Source organism: Colobus angolensis, unplaced genomic scaffold (genome assembly GCF_000951035.1).
Source record: "Colobus angolensis palliatus isolate OR3802 unplaced genomic scaffold, Cang.pa_1.0 Scaffold7, whole genome shotgun sequence".
Taxonomy (NCBI): Eukaryota; Metazoa; Chordata; class Mammalia; order Primates; family Cercopithecidae; genus Colobus; species Colobus angolensis.
In genome coordinates, this window is record NW_012120709.1 from 27,061,014 (window position 1) to 27,081,527 (window position 20,514).

Sequence of the window (20,514 nt, forward strand, 5' to 3'; positions counted from 1 at the left end):
GCACATGTACCCCTGAACCTAAAAGTTAAAAACAAACCTAGGGCCGGGTGTGGTGGCTCAAGCCTGTAATACCAGTACTTTGCTGAGGCAGGTGGATCACAGGAGGTCAGGAGTTTGAGACCAGCCTGACCAACATGGTGAAACTCTGTCTCTACTAAAAATATAAAAAAATTAGCCGGGGACAGTGGTGTGTGCCTATAATCCAGCTACTCGGGAGGCTGAGGCAGGAGAATCACTTGAACCCGGGAGGCGGATGTTGCAGTGAGCTGAGATCACACCACTGTACTCCAGCCTAAGTGACAGAGTGAGACTCAAAAGAAAAGAAAAGAAAAGAGTATGGATGTTCCTCAAAAAATTAAAAATAGAACTACCATACAAGCCAGCAATCCCACTTCTGGGTATTTATCCAAAGGGATTGAAATCAGGATCTCGAAGAGATATCTACATTCCCATGTGCATTGCAGCGCTAGTCACTATAGCCAAGAGGGCGTTCCTCTTGGAAGAATGGAATCCAGAATATGTGGTCCATACATGCAATGAATATTACTCAGCCTTAATAAAGAAGGAGATCCTACCTTTGCAAAAACATGGATGAACCTGGAGGACACTGTGCTAAATGAAATAAGCCAGGTACAGAAAGACAAATATTGTATGATCTCACTTATATGTGGAATCTAAAATAGCTCATAGAAGCAGAGTGTAGAATGGTGGTTGTCAGGGGCTGGTGGGGAGGGGAAATGAGTTGTCGGTCAGAGGGTACAAAGCTTCAGCTATACAAGGCGAGTCAGTTCTGGAGGGCGGCTACACTGCGTAGTGCCCATAGCTAACAATACTGTGTTCTATACTTAGAATTGCAGATAGGATGGATCTGATAGTAAGCGTTTTTATCATACACATATGAAAATAATCATAAAGAGGGTGAGAGAAACTGTGGGAGCTGATGGATGTGTCTATGGCCTTGGTGGTGATAGTAGTTTCACCAGTGTATACTTGTCCCAAAACTCATCAAGTTGTATACATTAAATATGTATGACTTTTTACATGTCAATCATACCTTAATAAAGTGGTTAAATAATACTATTTTTTTTTAAGGTGAAGTCTTGCTCTGTCACCCAGGCTAGAGTGCAGTGCCATGATCTTGGCTCACTGCATCCTCTACCTCCAGGATTCAAGCGATTCTCTAGCCTCAGCCTCCTGAGTAGCTGGGATTACAGGCATACGCCACCACATCTGGCTAATTTTTGTATTTCTAGTAGAGCCGGGGTTTCACCATGTTGGCCAGGCTGGTCTTGAGCTCCCAGCCTCAGGTGATCTACCTGCCTCGGCCTCCCAAAGTGCTGGGATTGCAGGCTAAAGAGTACTATTTGTTTTCAACGTGGACATTTCAGCATGGCTGTTCCTAGGAAGGTGTGTCCCTCCACCCCCTACCTTGTGATGTTTCCTAGGGTTGAGTTACCACAGGGACACGGAGAGGAGACGTCCTGTGGGCCATCAGAGCTCTGGTCCTAATGTGCATGTGAGCGGTTAAGGCTTGATAAGGAGGGTTGGGAAGAATCGACAGAGATTCTTCAACGGATTCACTGAAGCCGTATTTGTCCTTTTCCACCAAGGGACCATAAGAGGAAACTGAAGACCTAAGGGCAAGGGGGAACTGAGGCTTGTGGAGCACAGCCCGGGCTGCCAGGGTGCGCTCGTTGTGGTCCGTTGTCACAACAACCTGTGCCGCAGGGTTCCTGCTTTCTCTAATTGGTGAATGGGGAAACTGAGGCAGGGAGCTTATGTAGCTGGCTGAAGGCCTCACAGCTGGCTGGAGGCAGGGCCAGCCCTCTCTGCTGCAGTGGTCCCCTCAAGCCACATGGGTGTTGCTGTTTCCCATGGCTCTGTTAGGGGAATTGTCACAGAACCTGAGAGGGGTGGACAAACCAGGGGACATCCAGGCCTGGCCCGAGGGGTCACTGGCCAGTTTCCTGTGGCTCTCTCCAGGGCTCCCACGATTCAGCCACAGCTTTGAGCCCTTTTGTGCGTCTCTTACTACAAGTCCTTATGTAGTCAAACCAGAAAGGGAGCTGTTTCCCTCAAAACTACCTTATCTCTAGTCGTTAAGAGTGTTCATTTGGCTGAAACTATATTAAGTGAATTTAATTGAAGGTTATTTTCCTAAGATACATTTTTTTTTGTTATAAAATGATATGTGCTCATTGAAGAGAGTTTAAAAAATACAGTGAGGTAAATGTAAGAGGGTGGAAATTGCCAACAATCCTGCCATGTAGCCCATTATCAATAACAATAGTAACTGGCATGGAATGAGTAATTGCCGTGTTATAGTGAGTGCTATTCGAAGTGTTTTGACATAGGATTATTATTAACCTTTCTTTAATGTATGAGGAAAACAGACTCAGGGACGTTAAGTAACTTGACAAAGGTCACACAGCGAGGACGTGATGAGATTTTGATATACACCGTTTGACTCTAGGTCCCGGCTCTTGACTACGTCTGTCTTGTGTGAAACAGCAGTGGCAATGGATTTTAAATGAAAGGGAGGAGAACGGTTGATTGAGTTTCACCTACCCTGGAATCCAGAAATCTTGATTATTTTTTTTTTTTTTTTTTTTTTTTTTTGGAGACAGAGTCTGGCTCTGTGGCCCAGGCTGGAGTGCAGTGGCCGGATCTCAGCTCACTGCAAGCTCCACCTCCCGGGTTCACGCCATTCTCCTGCCTCAGCCTCCGGAGTAGCTGGGACTACAGGCGCCCGCCACCTCGCCCGGCTAGTTTTTTGTATTTTTTAGTAGAGACGGGGTTTCACCGTGTTCGCCAGGATGGTCTCGATCTCCTGACCTCGTGATCCACCCGTCTCGGCCTCCCAAAGTGCTGGGATTACAGGCTTGAGCCACCGCGCCCGGCCCAGAAATCTTGATTATAATGGTCAGGTAGGGAGCACCAATTTTAGGGATCTTTGGATAACAACACCTAGACATTCTTTAACTCAGGCTCGATGGAGACTGAGAAAGAGTTTACTGAGAACAGCGGAGGCGTGTGCTATGCCCTGAGCGCTTTCCTGCATGTTTTCAGAGAGCCACAGGCGGCACCCAGGCTCCACCCTTCCCGCTCTGACCGGACTGCTTCACACTTCTCCTGGCTTCTGCTCTGTGGGTCAGTACCCCTCGGTGTGGCTGGGTACCCTCGGTTTCTCCCCTTGGCGTCTCTGTGGCCCATGAACAAAGAATCCATGGTCTGTGTGGGTGTTGGCCCTGAGGTACAGCCATTCTCTGTAGGGCTGCATCCTCCATGGGGGAACCCCTGTGTGGAAGAGACAGGAGATTTTAGCAGCAGGGGCCCTCCTTGCAAACCAGCCCTTGCAGCGTTGGTGCTGCCGCTCCTGCTGAATTGGTTTGCCCCCAGTTGCTGTGGGTTTGCTCCTGCAGTCTCCGTTGCAGTCCCTGGTTAGTTCTCAGGACTGCACCTTGAGGGAGACGGGCTAGAATGAGATCTGCTCCGAAAAGTGGTCAGGGGCGTTTTTCAGTTGGGAAGGATTCTCTCTGGAATGGCAAAGGGCTTCTCAAGGGACTGCGCCTGCCTGTGTCCTTCTAGGTGGTGGAGACTGCACCTGCTGGGCTGGGGCGACATGGCTTCTGTGCGTGCCCCTGCAACAGCCTGATTCCTTCTCCCTAGAGATCCACCTAGAGGAAGGTGGAGGCAGGCTGGATGGGAGTTCGGCACTGTGAGGGGCTGCGCACAGCATGTCCCCATGGGAGTCCTGCCCCAAAGTGCGTCTAAGGTGAAGGATGGAGTCTAGGGAACGTGCAGTGTGTGGAGAGGGCCTGGGACGTGCTTCTGGCTCAGCTCTCTCGTTAGCCTTGAGTTTTAGTATTTCACTCCCCTTGCTCCGCCCACCTCCTGAAGTCCCCCCACTCCTGAAGTAGCCACTGTGTGGCTACTAGGAGTAAGGAGGGAATTTGTGGGGAGCTTCAGGCCCAGAACTGGGCATGAAATGGAAATGCAAGATGATTCATAATCTTGCTAGAGAAACCAAATACGGCTTTGCTTCCTCTCTAATCCCACCAGGTTCTGGGGCTGAGCGCAACTTAAGAACAGCAAGGTCGGGGGGTTGGCATTGCCTGACTGTCCAGCTTAAGCCTTGTGCATGCAGAGCTCCGTGTGCCTCCCTGGCACCCTGCCCCTTGGGCTCTGGCAGCGCTTCCTCCACACCCTCCTGTCTCGTGTGCCTCAGTTCCTTTGCATGGACAGTCCCTTCGATTCGAAGTCCCCTTCCCTCTCTTCCCTCCACTTATCCTCAGGAGCCAGCTCAGTGGTCATTCCTTCCACAGTGCCTCTCCTGGGAGACTGTCCTGGACACACTCACCCTCCTCTCTGCCTCCAGGGTACCCTGGGCACTTGGCTATCGTGGCTCTTGGCATCTTAGACTGTGAGCTCCCAAAGGCCAAAGACCTTGCCTTGGGCGTCTGTGGATGTCTCGCCCCTAGCACAGTGACCGCAGCTGGTGGGCGAGTGGCTGCACGGGTGGAGTACAGAGGGATGAGTGAATAGTGTGGTGAGATGGAGTGGGGCTCCTTTAGACTCTGGTCGGCGGTGACCACATCCTCACACAGGCATGAAATCTCACCGACACCTTCAAGGCAGCAGTTAGATAAAGGGAGGGAGAAAGTGTTTGAGGGGTTGGCACCAGAGGAGCCAAGCACGGAAGACTTCTTGTTTCCAGACATTCAGGGATTTTTTTTTTTGTCCTGACATAAACACTTGGTTTTTCCATGGAAACGTCTGACATGGGAAATCAGAAAATCTTTCTTAGGGAGGGACCAGACATTACATGAGCTTGTCATCATTATTTTTTAATTAAAAGACAGCAACTGCCTAGTGTTTGGTAAATTCAAGCCCCTCCCCATGGGTCTACTAATACGCTGAAATCTGGGTTTAATGTGCTGAATTTATTTTTTATAAGAATCTGTTACTGAACCTGCTCGGTGGAAAGAGCCTTGTTAGAGCTTTAAGAACTCATTAGCGGGATAAATATGCCGGGTGTGAGGGGAGTCTGCAGCCCAGGGCTGCTGGGCACCTGCCAGGGTGGGCACGGCTGCCTGGCCTATGATCAGAGGATGGCTGTGGGAGGGCACACATGGGAACTGCTGTCCACAGGGGTGAAGGGCGCTGGGAGAATGCATGCATGGGCACCCTGCCTAAAGCCTGTGTGTGACAGTGATCACCTGTTACTGGCGTTGGTAGGTGACTCAGCCTGAATCGATTGCAGGCCTGCTGGGCTCTGAGGCCCACGCTGTCTCCCTTGCGCTGCCTGGCACCCAGGGGCTCTCGAAGTATGAAAATAGACACCATGCATGACACATGATAAGTACTGGGTACAGCAGGAGTAGGACCCGGTACCGTGGATGCTTAGTGAGGGGTCTTGAATTCTGATTTGGGGGTGGAGTAGGCAAGGATGCACAGGGGCCATGTGAGCAGAGGCTTACTTACAAAGTAAATGGTGCGAGTGGAGACATAGCGCAAAGAGGCAAGGGGATTGCAAGCAGAGGGGACGGCCCCAGCAAAGGCATGGTGGCCTGGAGACAAGGGGTGTGGTCAGAGAAGGGCAGGGTGCCTTGCTCAGCTGGCCATCAGCTTGCAGGAGGAGTGGGAAGAGATGAGGCTCCAGAGGCACCTTGGTCTCCACAGCCTGCTGAGGGATTCAGACTTCCTCTTCTAAGCATTGGGTTTTAAGACTGAATGGCACAACATGATCCTTTTGACATTTTGGGAGGAGACCTCTGATGGCAGCTGGGAGGATTTTGGAGAGGGAAGATCTCTGTGCCCTGTATGACAGTTCCAGAGCAAACACCCCAGAGCAGAGGCACATCTGTCCGTGGGACCGCCTACCTCAGCTCTGAGACCCCTTCATTTTACACACGACACCCCAAAGTCCTGAGAAGTGAAGTAATCCATCACACTCACTCAGCAGAGGGGACCGAATCTGCAGGGGAGAGAGGGCTGTCTTGCACAGGAGAGCGCTTCTGCTCAGGGGCACATGTTCCCCATGAGAGTCTGAGACCATATAGTGCCTGTCTGACATGTTGGGCTGGCGTGGCCTCAGGCAGACTCGGCCTAGCTCCAGGCAGCCCCAAGACACAGCACCTCCTGCATGACCAGGTCTCCCCTCTTTCTGACTTTGTCATCCCAGGCAGCTGTGGTATCAAGGGGGCTCTGAAGGATGCCTGTTTCCTGACTGTTCTTTTTTTTTTTTTTTTTCAGAGAGAGTCTTGCCTTGTTGCCCAGGCTGGAGTGCAGTGGCATGATCTCAGCTCACTGCAACGTCCGCCTCCTGGGTTCAAGCACTTCTCCTGCCTCAGCCTCTCGAGTAGCTGGGATTACAGGCATGTGCCACCACACCTGGCTAATTTTTGTATATATATATGTATTTTTTTTTAGTAGAGACGGAGTTTCACCATGTTGGCCAGGCTGGTCTCAAACTCTTGACCTCGTGATGCACCCACTTGGCCTCCCAAAGTGCTGAAATTATAGGCGTGAGCCACCATGCCCAGCCCTGGCTGTTCTTTAATAGAAGGAACATGTCCCCATGTGGTACCATTAGGTGGTCAATGTGGACAGACACACACACTAACAAACAAGGAGTGAGCCCTTCATGGGGGGCTCCAGTGGCACCTGTGTGCAGGTCCCTTTCCTGGAAGAGGTGAGGGCGGACACAGGATGGGGAGGGGTACAGCAGGCATCCCCTCCCGGCACCTGGCTAGGGGATGTGCAACAGTGAAATGCTGCTCAGCTCACAGCAGGGGCCTGGGACAAGACAAGCAGAGGCTGAGGGCCAGTCGTGGGCCGCTGGGAGATCTGGGGTGCAGAGAAGGAGTGGGAGAGGCAGGCAGCTGCTGCAGAGAGGGGACACAAGGGAATCATCAAGGAAGACAGAGTCCCCAGGGACCAAGGAATCAACTGAACGGCCAGGCGGCTGCCAGTCTAGCAGCCCCTTTGTGGCCCTTAGAAAAAGGCTACACTGGATATTGAGATGTGAACCTGTGAGGCAGACGGCAGCCTCAGCTATTTTGCTATCAATAAATTACCCTTTATCATTTAAGCCAGTTTGAGTTGTGTTTTCTGTCACTTGCAAGGGGTATGGCTCTAAGTGCAGTGAAAAGCCATTAAAGGAATTTGAGCAGAGGGATGCCATGGTCTGATTTACATTTTAACAGGATTTCTGTGGCTGCCTAGTAGGGGGAATGGGCTGTGGAGGGTCAGGAGTGGGAGTGGGAGGCTATTCAGGAGGCTGGTGCAGTGCTACGGGGGAAGAAGGGGCTTACACCCAGGGGTAGTGGCAGAGCGGACAGATGCAACAGTGCTGGTGCCTTTGGAACTGGCGTCCCAGGTTGCTGCTGCTGCCAGGGCTGAAAGGAAGAGGTGGATCAAGGATCTGGAGTGAGTGGGAGGAGGATGGGGCTGTTAGGTGAGACTGAGTAGGAACAGGGGTTGGTGGGGGCGGGGTGAGTTGGGGGTGGGGTGGGGTTCTCCTTTGAGCCAATGCTGATTGGACAACTCAGCAGAAAGATGGCGTCAGCAGTTGGATACCATCAGTCTCTCGGCCAGGTGAAGGGTCCGGGCTGGAGATGTAATCTTGGAGTCATCAGTGTTTAAGAGGAAAGGAAGAGGCAATGTAAGAGGGGATATTGAGGAGGGCAGAGGATGGCGTTCTGGGGTAGGCCAATATTAGAGTTGGGCAGAGGCGGGGAGCCCTGAAGTGGACATGGAGGAGGAGTGGCCAGAGAGGAGGCAAGTCAGGGGGATGTGGCGCCATAGAGAGCACAGAGGCCAGCTGAGTCCTGAGGCCCAGGGAGTCACATGGGAGAAGCATACAGACATGAGTGGAGGGTTTGGCAACAGTCAGGTGGTCACTGGTGACCTGATAAGAAGCCAGACTGGGGTGATTGGAGAGTGAGTGGGAGGAGATGAATGGAGGAGTGGGCACAAACCATTCTTTGAGGAGTGCTGTGCACAAGAGCAGGTGCACAGAGCGGTGGCTGGATGGGCATGCAGGGCCGAGTGGGGTCTTTTATTTGTAAGGGCAGGAGACAGCGGAGCATGCATGAGTGCACAGTGATAGGAATGATCTAGTGTGGGGGTATTCATGGATAACTCAGAACAGAGGGGTGACTTCCAGAATGAAGGCCTTGAGAAGGTCAAGGGCTGGGATTCACGAGACAAGTGGTTTGGCTTCTGATGGGAGCAGGAATACTTCTCCCAGCGTACGTGGAGGGAGGGCAGAGAACATGAGATGAGAGTGAGGGAAGCCGGTAGATTTGGTGGTGGGAAGTTAACGAGTTCCTGTTTGCTTATGTATGTGTATGTTTTCATCCCCAGTCCCTGGCTCATAACTCCCATAGCCCTTGTTACTGTAAGCAGAATCTCTCTGTCTCTGACCTTCTCCTGCCCTCTTTTCACCTGCCCAAGGCAAGACTCTGATCTGACTATGGGTCATGAAACCCTCATTCCAGAGTGGGTCCCGACCTCATACCCAGGAGGAAGGAATGCTACATAGAGAGGCCAAGAAGAATCTGAACAGGCAGGACGTTTTGCATCCAGATCATACCCTTTTTGTCCAATTAAATTTTTACGTGGTTGTTGGCCGGGCGTGGTGGCTCCTGCCTGCAATCCCAGCACTTTGGGAGGCCGAGGTGGGCGGATTGCTTAAGACCAGGAGTTCAAGACTAGCCTGGCCAACGTGGCGAAACCCTGTCTCTACTAAAATACAAAAATTAGCCGGGCATGGCGGTGGGCGCCTGTAGTCCCAACTGCTCAGGAGGCTGAGGCAGGAGAATCACTTGAACGTGGGAGGCAGAGGTTGCAGTGAGCTGAGATTGCACCACTGCACTCCAGCCTGGGAAACAGAGTGAGATTCTGTAAAATAAATAAATAGATAAATAAATAAAATTTTACGTGGTTGACAATCACGTCTATCCAATGACGTCTCCTTAAAAGGCCCAGGAGGACTGGGTTCTGGGAGCTTCTGGATAGCTGAACATGTGGCAGTTCCTGGAGGGTGGTGCCTGGGGAGGGCATAGAAGCCCTGCGGCCCTTCCCCCATACCTCACCCTACACATCTCTTCATCTGTATCCTTTGTAATATCCTTTATAATAAACTCTAAACACAAGTAAGTGTTTCCCTGAGCTCTGTGAGCCACTCCAGCAAATTAATCAAACTCAACGAGGGGGTAGTGGGAATCTCAACCTGAAGCTGGGTGGCCAGAATTTCCCCTGGGGCCTGGACTTGCAACTGGTGTCTGAGGGATGGAGGGCAGTCTTGGGACTGAGCCCTCACCCAGTGGGATCTGAGTTTATCTCCAGGTAGACAGTTTTGGAGTTGAATTGGAAGACACCCCATTGGTGTCTGCTGCAGAGCTGATTGCTTGGTGCTGGGGAGAACCCCCCCCACCCCACCCCCACACATTTGGTCACATAAGCCGTCTGTGTTGGGGATTGTTGGGATGAACAGCAGAGGAAAAATAATGTGAGGGTTTTCCCCAACACCTTGTTTTCTGATGGATAGAGAGACAAGGCAATGAGCTGAGGGTGTGGGGAAGGCTGAGGCGCAGGGAAAAGCATACCGTGGCAGCGTGAGGGAATAAACTGGCAACTTTGCTGCATCTGCAGGAAGGGCACAGGACGCTGTTGAGGGCCTGGCTAGAGGTTGTGGTTGTAAGTTGAAAATGCAAGAAGTCAAACTGGCTTTGTGGTTTTCTATAGGAACATTCAGTTGCTGGTGCAGGCATGGAGAGGGTGGGTAGCTGGGTTTAGCTGGGCTTGCGATTTAGCCAGGAGAGTAAAAAAGAAAGGAGAGGTGGCGTGGTGGCTCGTGCCTATAATCCAGATCATACCCTTTTCGTCCAATTAAATTTTTTTCCCCAGCACTTTTGTAATCCCAGCACTTTGGGAGGCTGAGGCGAGTGGATCACCTGAGGTAAGGAGTTCAAGACCAGCCTGGCCAACATAGTGAAACCCCATCTCTACTAAAAATACAAAAATTAGCTGGGCATGGTGGCAGGTGCCTGTAATCCCAGCTACTCGGGAGGCTGAGGCAGGAGAATCGCTGGAACCTGGGAGGCAGAGGTTGCAGTGAGCCGAGATCGTGCCATTGTACTCGGGGACAGAGCCTGGGGGACAGAGTGAGATTTCGTCTCAAAAAAAAAAGGCCGGGCGCGGTGGCTCAAGCCTGTAATCCCAGCACTTTGGGAGGCCGAGACAGGCGGATCACGAGGTCAGGAGATCGAGACCATCCTAGCTAACACGGTGAAACCCCGTCTCTACTAAAAAATACAAAAAACCAGCCAGGCGAGGTGGCGGGCGCCTATAGTCCCAGCTACTCAGGAGGCTGAGGCAGGAGAATGGCATAAACCCGGGAGGCAGAGCTTGCAGTGAGCTGAGAACCGGCCACTGCACTCCAGCCCGGGCGACAGAGCGAGACTCCGTCTCAAAAAAAAAAAGAACGGAGGAAGGGGCAAAGGATTGGGGGTTATCTGCAAGGGAGAGCTTAGAGTGGGCTGTAATCATGCATCTCCAAGTACCTTCTAGATAGAAAAGACGCTGGACATAAAGATTTGGGGCCATCAACCCATAGGCAGTAGGTAAAGGGTTTGGATGAACTTGCCCAGCCACTGTGTGTGGAGTGACAAGGAACAAGGCCAGTCGTGAAACTCTGAGAGTCAGTGTTGGAGGGTCCAGGACAGGAGCCTTCTGAAGAGACAGGGGAGCAGGAGGAAACCAGGAGATGTGGCACTGGGGACACCCAGAGGAAGGAAGAATGGGAGGAGGGGCCAGCCCTGTCCTATGCTCCTAGGAGGTCACGGGAGACTGGGATCTCTCATTCCAAAGCCACTGTTGACCAAGGAGAGAATATTTTCAGAGGAGAAGCGGGGAGTGGGCTAGAGTGAAGAAGGAAAGGGAGAATGTGGAAAGAGAGGGTGGAACAGAAGGGATTAGAAGTCTCGAACTTACAGGAACTTGACCTGGGCCTGGAAAAATGAGAAACTGGTTCATTTTCCAAGAGGTTATAGGGAAAAGAAGGTTTGACCTAAACTCATGGGTTATATTTGGAACTAGCAAACAGCACTTGGCCTCCTCAGGGCCTGGAGCTGTGAGCAGAGAGAGTCCTATGGGCCTGGGGAGGGGAGGAGAAGTTAAAAGGGGTCAGGGAGCAGGCTGGGAGTGCGGACTGCAGTACTGCTGGATGCAGAGCAAGCCCAGGAGCTGTAAATTGCCTGCCTGGATGTCATTTGTGCCCTGAGATGTCTCTCTCCGGAGTAGAGTGTGCCGTCTCAATGCTGACAGAGTGGAGTAGGGGCAGAGGAGGACTGGGAAGGTTCAAGTCACAGTGTCAAGGTCAGGCTTTAAAACAGGGAAACCTCCTGAGACTTGGCAGGGTTTTAAAAAAACAAAACAGAGAAATCACTTTGGAGGCTGATGCAGATGAGACTAAGATGGATTTGGGGACACTTATGGATGATGTTAAAGGTTCCACACCCCCACCCACTCACACCCCCACCCACAGCATCTATAGTAGCCCTGTACTGTAGGCACCCATAGGGCTGCATGAGTGAAAGGTAGATGAATATATGAAGTTTCAAAACTGGAGTTGGGCCCAAATGGGACCAGCACAAATATCTGTTAAGTCTACAGATGAGTTTCTGAGCCCAGGATATCATCGGTAGAGGAGGTTTATGTTCTAAAACAGCCCCGATAGATGATGGTGGCAATTAATTATCTTTAGCTGTGAAAGCCCATGCAGCCTCTCCCGGCAGGGTAAGCGCGGGTGGGGTCAGGCCTCAGCACTGGATGACGATGTCTCCCAACCTTGCAGCCCCTGCATGGGCTCCCGCCTCCGCTTAGGTTTTGTTTTCCTCCGAGTTTCTCTCCACACTCCCCAAACTGGTGAGTGGTATGAAGTCAAGGGGAGAGGTTTGGCTTCCTTTTCCTTCCAGTCTCTCTCTCTCTCGGTTTTTTTTTTTTTTTTTTTTTTTTTTTTGAGACAAGGGCTCGCCCTGTCGCCCAGGCTGGAGTTCAGTGGCGCGATCTCTGCTCACTGCAACCTCCTCCTCCCGGGTTCAAGCGATTCTCTTGCCTCAGCCTGCAGAGCAGCTAGGATTACAGGCGTGTGCTACCACGCCTGGCTAATTTTTGTATTTTTAGTAGAGATGGGGTTCCACCATGTTGGCCAGGCTGGTCTCGAATTCCTGATCTCAAGTGATCTGTCTGCCTTGGCCTCCCAAAGCGCTGGGATTACGGGTGTGAGCCACCACGCCCGGCCCCTTCCAGTCTCTTGAGAGTCAGTTAGAGAGTCCGTGTGCATCTGTTCCCCTCTTTCCAAATGAGGAATGTCCGTCCCGCCTGGTGGGTGTGGTGAGGATGGCACTGGAGGAGGTAGGGAGAGGGAGACCACAACCACACTCCCACACAGGCATCCCGAGAGGGAGACCACAACCATGCTCCCACACAGGCATCCGGGAAAGATAGTCCACGCGAGTCCACAGAAGTTGGTTGCCTCTGAAGCCTGTGAGGCATGAGAAGGTGCTCTGCAGCCTGAGACCACAGGCTGCTGCCCAGATGTCCTCCGGGCCATGCACATGCAGGTCACCGTGTTCTCGATCCATCTTTCCCATGACTTCAGGCTTAACTCCTGCAAATGGAGACGGCAGGCCCCAGAAAGCTCTATGCTTTTTGCTGGCTATCCGAATGCAAAGCCCAGCAAGCGGCTTCCTGTTTATGCATTAGGTCTGGGAGCTCTCATTACTGGGTGTTGAACCAGAAGCCACTGTGAGGTGGCAAGGGCCAGATGAGAAGTGGAAACGTGGCTCTGGAGCTGACACAGCAGGCGTAGGTCTGGCTTTTGTTTCTCCAAGTCTGATTTGCATAGAGCTTGCTAAAAAAGCTTTCTACCGGGCTGCTTATGTACTCGCCCAGCCAACACTCACACACTCTCCTCTTCACTCAGTAAAATTTGCTCTGGGGCTGAGGCTGCCGCCAGATGCACACAGCGGGCGTCCTCTCCCTCACGGTCTGCCTGCCCTTCCTGACCTACCCACTTCTGAGGAATTTCTTATTTGGCAAATGCGACCCAGATGCATCCAACGCCCAGGTGGTGAGGTGGAGGAGGGGCAGAGGGGAGGTCTGCCCTCCCTCTGCCCAGGGCCCTTTCGACTTCTCAGGAAAGCTGTGAGTGGCACAAAGTTTGCAAATTCCTTTTACTTCATCCTTGTCCTCAGAGGCCTTGGGGCTTCTTCCCACCGTCATTATTGATGCCCCTGCCACCGAGAATCATGGCCATGCTGGGGCCATGCGTCTTGGGAGCAACAGAAACTGGCTTGTCTTGGATGTGACAACTGGGGCAACGACCAGGTTGACATAGGCACTTCTCACCACAGACAGGTCATATTTCTTATGGTTTACTTACATGTTAGACTGTCGGCTACTTGAAACCAGTTCTTCTCATGGAAATACATTTTCAGGAGGTGGCAAGGTTGCCATGCCAGCACACAGAGCGCTGTCTAACATGGGTTAGAGGAAATGATCAGCTGGTAGGGATGGCAGGTCTAGGTCAAGGTTTACATTGAAGAGAAGATGGCAGGGAGTGCGGGTAAGCCTGGGGGAGGGAAGAATCAGTGTCCCTGGGCCGCTGTCACAGCACGGTCCAGGAGGGAATTCACGCATGCATGCATCCACCCTTCAGTCCTTTCTTTATCTCACACCCCATTTCCAATTCCTCAGTCTTGTTTGTTCTGCCCTCAAAAAAGACCCCAAATCTAACCACTTGTCACCTTCTGCTCACTCCCAGCCTCCTCCAGACCACCCGTCCTCTCTCCACTCCCCCAGTCTGTTCTTCACATCACAGCCAAGGTAAAGCTTTTAAAATGCAAGTCAGATCAAGTCATCGCGCAAGGATAACTCCACGTGCATCCTGGAGGCAGCACCCACCTGCCCTCCACCCCCGACCCCAGTCAGTGCCACTCACCTCCTGCCACTCCAGAGGGGTGCGTTTAGGGTTTCTTGGGTGCGCCCACATTCTTTTGGATCAGCCTGGTTTCCTTTCGGCCCACCTGATCTCTCCAAGGCCCCAGGTTCCTCAACATTCTGGGTAACACCTGTCTTGAGAATGGGCTTAACCCCTGTTCTTTGCTTTAGGAGGGGAAAAAAATGCACTCTCCTGTCACCTCCTGCATATACACAAGAGGAACACGTTTTTAAAACTGTGCTCCATAGGTTCATAATTACAGTAATCCATCTCCTCTCCGCTCCTTCCTTAATTGTGACTGGCAGTCACGTCCCCGCCCCCTATGTCAGTTGAGCTCAACTCTGCACGGGGCCTCTCATTCCTCCTCATTAGTCACTCTCCCTCCCCTCGCCTTGTCACCCTTACCTGGGTTCTGGCCTCCCTCCTGACAGCGGGCAGCTGCTTGCCTCCCCTTCTTGGTGTGAGCTAACATCCCTCCTGAGCTGACCCGTCCAGTCTCCTCTTGCCCACAGAAGGCACCAACCTCTGACTCCTGCTGCAAAGCTGTCCTGACTGAGGCTTCAGTTACCCCGACTCAGGGCAGGCGGCTTGTCCTTGGAGCCTGCTTGATGGCGGCATTCAGGGACTCAGGGCTGACTGTCTTTCTCTTGTGGTCCATTAGTGCATTGGAGGACCGGATAGAATTCAGAAGGAGCCCCCTCCCTTGCCTCTCTTGTGCCCCCACAACCCTTCGAGGACTCTAGTGTTCAGCACACCGTCCCTTCCCTCTACCTGCAGTCTTTCTGCTGCACACTCTAGTTCTGCTGCCTTGGGGGAAGAAAACGGCACCTCCTGCCGTCCAGTCTCCTCTCAGGCTGCGCCTGCCCTGGCTGCTGCTCTCCTGCCCACCGCAGCCTCTTCTCTTGACCACTTGTTTATGGTTTCCCAGCCTCTCTTGCTGTCTGGGTGATGAGAGTACCCAGCCAAGACAATCTGAATTAATTTTGCAAGTAAAATTTCATCAGACGACCTATCTAGCGCTTCCCTAAATCAAGACATATTACATCTCGTGTGTGCCCTGAGCCCATTCATCATCTTAAGTCAGCCCCTGAAATGCCAGCCAGGCTCAGGCCGAAAATGAGCAGCATTTTCTGCTGAAAATGCTGGAAGGGGTCTTCTTTATCCCCACATTTGCCACAAGAGAGGCTTCTGTCTGCTCTTTTGCTGGTGATAACATCAAGAAGTCATCGATGGCGGTCCTTAGAGTCAGAGTCAAGGGACCTGAAACAGAATCCCTGTTTTGACACTTCCCAGCGGTGCAACTTTGAGCAAGTTACTTAACGTCTCTGAGCCTCAGTTTTCTTATGTGTAAAATGGAAATAATATCTACTTGAGAGGGCTATTATGAGATTAAATGAGATAAACCTACATGAGGTGTCTGTACTATAGTAGGTATTCTATAATGGGAGCTCCTTTTCCTCCATATGAAGTAAGTTAAAACCCTCAGGCTGGGCGCGGTGGCTCACGCCTGTAATCCCAGCACTTTAGGAGGCCAAGGTGGGTGGATCACGATGTCAGGAGATGGAGACCATCCTGGCCAACTTGGTGAAACCCTATCTCTACAAAAAATACAAAAAAATTAGCTGGGTGTGGTAGTGGTGGGCGCCTGTAGTCCCAGCTACTCGGGAGGCTGAGGCAGAAGAATCGCTTGAACCCAGGAGGTGGAGCTTGCAGTGAGCTGAGATCACGCCACTGCACTCCAGCCTGGGCGACAGAGCGAGACTCCGTCTCAAAACACAAAGCAAAACAAAACAAAACAAAACAAAACAAACAAACCCTCACAGATGTGTTCAGTTCTGACAGTTGTGCTGATAAAGAGGTATTTATACACAACATAAATGATGGAAAATTAACAAGTGAGTAGATTGTATATAAGTATCAACTGCATGTAGTTAGTTTATAGAGAGGGTTGGGGGGCATTTTAGGTTCACATTGAATGTGAACAAGAGTTTTCCCCTTTTGGACATGGTATGGGTCACATAGATTGGTCCCTCTCTTGTGTCTTACTCTTTTTCTTGCTCTGGCTCATTACCAGTGAATGTTGGTTTTACCGAGACTGCTGAGATCCTTAATAAGGCCTCACCATGGTGATGCTGAAGGGCACTCATATTTTTGCTGTGTTTACTCTTCCCATCACCTTCCCTGGATGCAACTGACCAGAGCCATTTAGGACCAGGCCAAGGGAGATGGAGAAGCCTTCTCTGTTCTCAGCTGGGGGTTGGCTGCTGATAACTTAGATTAGGACCCTTTCTTGAGAAGCCTGGGAGTGGTGACCGGCGTGGCATAGCAAAGGCCTGCTGCTGAGGCTACTAGGTGGCAATTCTGCCCTAAGCTTGGCCTCCAAGGAGCTGGGGAAGTGAGATCTGTGATTTCCCAGGACGAGCTTTGGAGGGGTCCCAGACTCCCTTGCTTTGGCTAATCTCTTGGCTGTGGATGAATAGGCTCGTGGGCACCAGCATCCTGGTGACAGCCATCCTTTTTTGGGTGCTTACCCATGCTGGACACTGAGCAGAGTGGGTCAGACAGAACCTATTCCTGTCCACCAGGGACTCCTAGTCCTGACCAGCTGGATGTTTCATTACATATTAGAATCTGAATTTCAGCTGGCATCTCAGGAGAATGTAACTTACCTCTTTCATCACCAAAACATTAAAAAAATTATTTTGGCCACTTAAATGAAATATTTCTATCCAAATGGACATAAGAAAAGTATGCAGGCCTTCCAAAACAGCATGCACAGAACACGGTTTGATCATTTTTTCATTACTCGGGGTCATCATTATAAACACCAGCTACTATCCTGTGCACTAATAGACACTTCTGGGGCAAGCAGGTGATTCTGTTTTCCTGCACACCAAGTGGCCCAAGACAGCTGACTTCCTGAGTTCTTTATTAAACAGCTTTTTATGTTTTCCTCTTCATTTTATCAGTTGCCTCTTACTTTTGCCAGAATGCCTGCCTCTTCTGTGTTCTGCATTTAGTGCATATTAACTGTATCCACATTATACCAGCAGCGAGAGGAGACAGGCTTAGAGGGAGGCCTGAGAGGGTCTCTCTGGTTCGTTCTGAGGTCTTCTGGTTTCCTTCTGTATCTCAGGAGAAAGTCGAGTCCCTAGCAGCGACATTCCTGTACTCCTTGTGTTGGTGTGGCATTGTTTTGAATATATGCCCAGTTTTCCAAGCAGATTTTTTTTTTATTTTGAAAGAGTCTCACTCTATTGCCCAGGCTGGAATGCAGTGTTGCGATCTTGGATCACTGCAACCTCCACCTCCGGGGTTCAAGGGATTCTCGTGCCTCAGCCTCCCAAGTAGCTGGGATTGCAGGCAGGCACCACCACGCCCAGCTAATTTTTTGTGGTATTTTTAGTAGATACGGTGTTTCACCATGTTGGCCAGGCTGGTCTCAAACTCCTGAGCTCAGGTGATCCGCCTCCCTTGGTGTCCCAAAGTGCTAGAATTACAGGAGTGAGCCACTGTGCCTGGCCTCCAAGCAGATTTTAAGATCATGATAGACAGGGACCTAGCCCCACATTTGTTATTCTGGCCACACAGCAGTGCTCTGGGTGTAGCAGAGACCCTACACAGTGTCCCCATTGAATTCATCAATGAGTCTCCTTCACAATGATACACAGAATTAAATTGAATATAGTATGTTTATGTGTGTGTATGGTATACACAGACTTGTATACAAGTCTGGGAAGAAAGAGTGTTTCCATCAGGCACACACAAGAGACAGTATGACAGTAAGAGTCAAATTGAGGGTCTAATTTCAGCTCCTCCATTCATTAGTTGGGTGGTCTTAGATCACTCGGTGCCTCAGTTTTCTCATCTATAAAATGGGATAATTATAGTGGCTACCTTATTGGGTTGTGAGAATTAAATGAGATCGTGGCTGTTAAAATTGCTTAGCATGGTATCTGGCACATAATAAGCATTCGGTGATGTTAATGACAATAACTAAAAAGCTTTAACATTTGTTTCAGTGGAAGAGCGGTGGGGATGGTGTGATCTCGTGGCGGATTTTCTGTGGGTCCTTCCTGTCTGCCAAGGATTTCATCTTCCTCCTTCCCCGCTTCCACGCCTCTGGGAAGATCTTTATTTGGCCTCAGCCTTAGATGGATATTAATGTAGAAATGTTAGGGCTGGAGATTTCCACAGCCTTTGAATAACAGACATTTGGAAAATTAAATATTTCTGTCAGGTGTGCCATAAATCTTGGCTGTTTAGGAAGGTGAGAAATTAAAATTTCAAGACAGCCAGGGAGGGAGTGAGCCTGTCCAGTCCCCTGGTGTGTGGTCTCCGGGTAAGGAGGGGTGAGGCAGGGCAGAGAGGTGGGGCAGGAGCAGGCCCTGGGTTTAGGGGCAGCCAGGGGAGGGTGGGTTGCTGCGGGTCATCAGCCTGGCTGACTTTGAAATCCAGAAGGTTTTGATGGAGCATTTCTCCCTGGTGTTCTAGAAGATAGGTCTGTATCAAGGTGCCTGCTGCTGGGCTTTGAGCTTTCGTCTCCCTTCTCTCCTTCATGCTTTCGCCTCTCTTCCTGCACGCCCACCAGCAAGGCCTCTGCTTGGGAGGAAGCAACATGGTGCTAGTGACAGGCAGCACTGTAGGTTCCTTCTGCTGCTGGAGACGTGGGGACTAGGGTGGTGTATTCGGGGACTCCCCAGAATTCCCTGTAGGCACATCCCCGATCCAGCAAAGGCAAAAGCCATGAGAGGGTCTCATATATAGAAAGGGTGTCCCAGGCCACACCTTTGGGAGCAGCCCATGTATGCCTAGGGGTCAGGGAACAGCAAAGAGAAGGCGATGTGGGTAAGGCCTCTTTACTACCACATGATTCTGTCCTCCAGAAGAACGTGGCCACCCCCACATCTCCTCCCTCTCCTCCAAACCCCAAGATGACCCAGAGGCTCTAAGCCACCTTCAGTCTTAGCTGTTTCTTTTTCCTGCCTTCTCCTCCAGTCATGTATCGGGATCTGACTCCCAACTGCGGCACTCTACACATCCGATGATAGGACTGTGACTTGGTCAACACTTCTTTGTGGCCCACTTGAAAAGGGTGCCAAATAAAGCAAAGAATATCCAGGGGAGTATGGCCAAGGTGGTGAAGAGCCCCAGAAGGATGTCGTGTTCTTCCTGTCAGCATTCATTAGCTCAACAATTAGGAAGCAGTTGTTAGAATGTGCCAGATGGGCTGACACTGAGGGAATACATACAATAAGCGGAGGGAGAATCTGCTCACTATGGGCCAGGCACTGTGCTAAGTCCTTTAAACACACTGATTCACCTAAGCCCAACAGCCTTAAGACATTACTGTTATCCATTTTAATAAGGAAACTGTGATTCAGATAAATTATGTGACATCCCAGATGGAAGAGCTGAGAATCAAACTGACATTTGACTAACTCCAAAGCTGAGACTTTTAATCATTTGCCAATAAGGCCTTGTGAAAATGTCAACAGGGACCCAGGCCTTGCCCCTAAGAAGCTCACAGTCTAGTGAAGAAGCAAAGTATATTTAGGAGGCTAACTAAGTCTTGGATGGATGGCAGGGAGCTGGGGAGGGCTTCCTGGAGGAGGTGATGCCTGAGCTGAGCCTAGAAGGATGTATAGGAACCAGTCAGAGGAAGAAGGGGAGTTAGGGTATTGTGAGGCTGGTGGGGGCTGGGGAAGAGCTTGCACACACAGAAGTGAAGACTTGTGTTTGGGTCATGGCAAGCAGGCTGGAGCCAGGGTGCAAGGGGAGAGAAGCTGGAGACGTGACAGTGATCAGGTGGTCATGGGGGGCCTTGTATACCAGGCTAAGGGTGCCAGGAAATGGCTAGGGAGATTTATACAAAAGGGAACAGGTTGAGATCCTCTGGTGGTGGTAGGGCAGTGTTGGTGAGAAATGTGTGCAGCTTTGACTAATTTGAGAGACTTTCTAGAAGGTAGAACCCACAGGACTTAGTGATGATTGGGCATGCGGGGTATCATGTGTGGAAAAGGGAGGAGCCAGGTCAGGGGATCAGAATGGGCAGCCAGCCCTCTTATGCAGGGTCCAGCTGCCTGGTGGCAGTGGGGGACCCCATTTTGGCCTTCTGGCGGAAGTATGATGTCCGCTGGGCTGTGGATGTATGTGACTGCCGAGATGTCAGTCATGCGGGCTGGCACCCTGCTGCTCCAGCTTCCAGAACAGGGATGGTGAAGCGTGTCCTTCCAGTTCACCGTCTCCCTGGGTAAAACCTGGGAATGAGCTCCCTTCTTTTGTCAATTGCAGAGGAAGTGGGCTCTTTCTCTATTAGACATACTCGTAGTGTCTAGTATCAGCCTCTTTGTCCGTGTGGGATAGGGATTGCTTGGCCAGTAAGCACTGTGTTTGGGTGTAGCATCTCCTAGGATACTAGCATGTGGCCATTTGGAAGGTGGCTGCCTAGCAGCCCTCAGCCTAGCTTCAGGGGAGGAACTATGGGATCCAGCTTCTCTGGG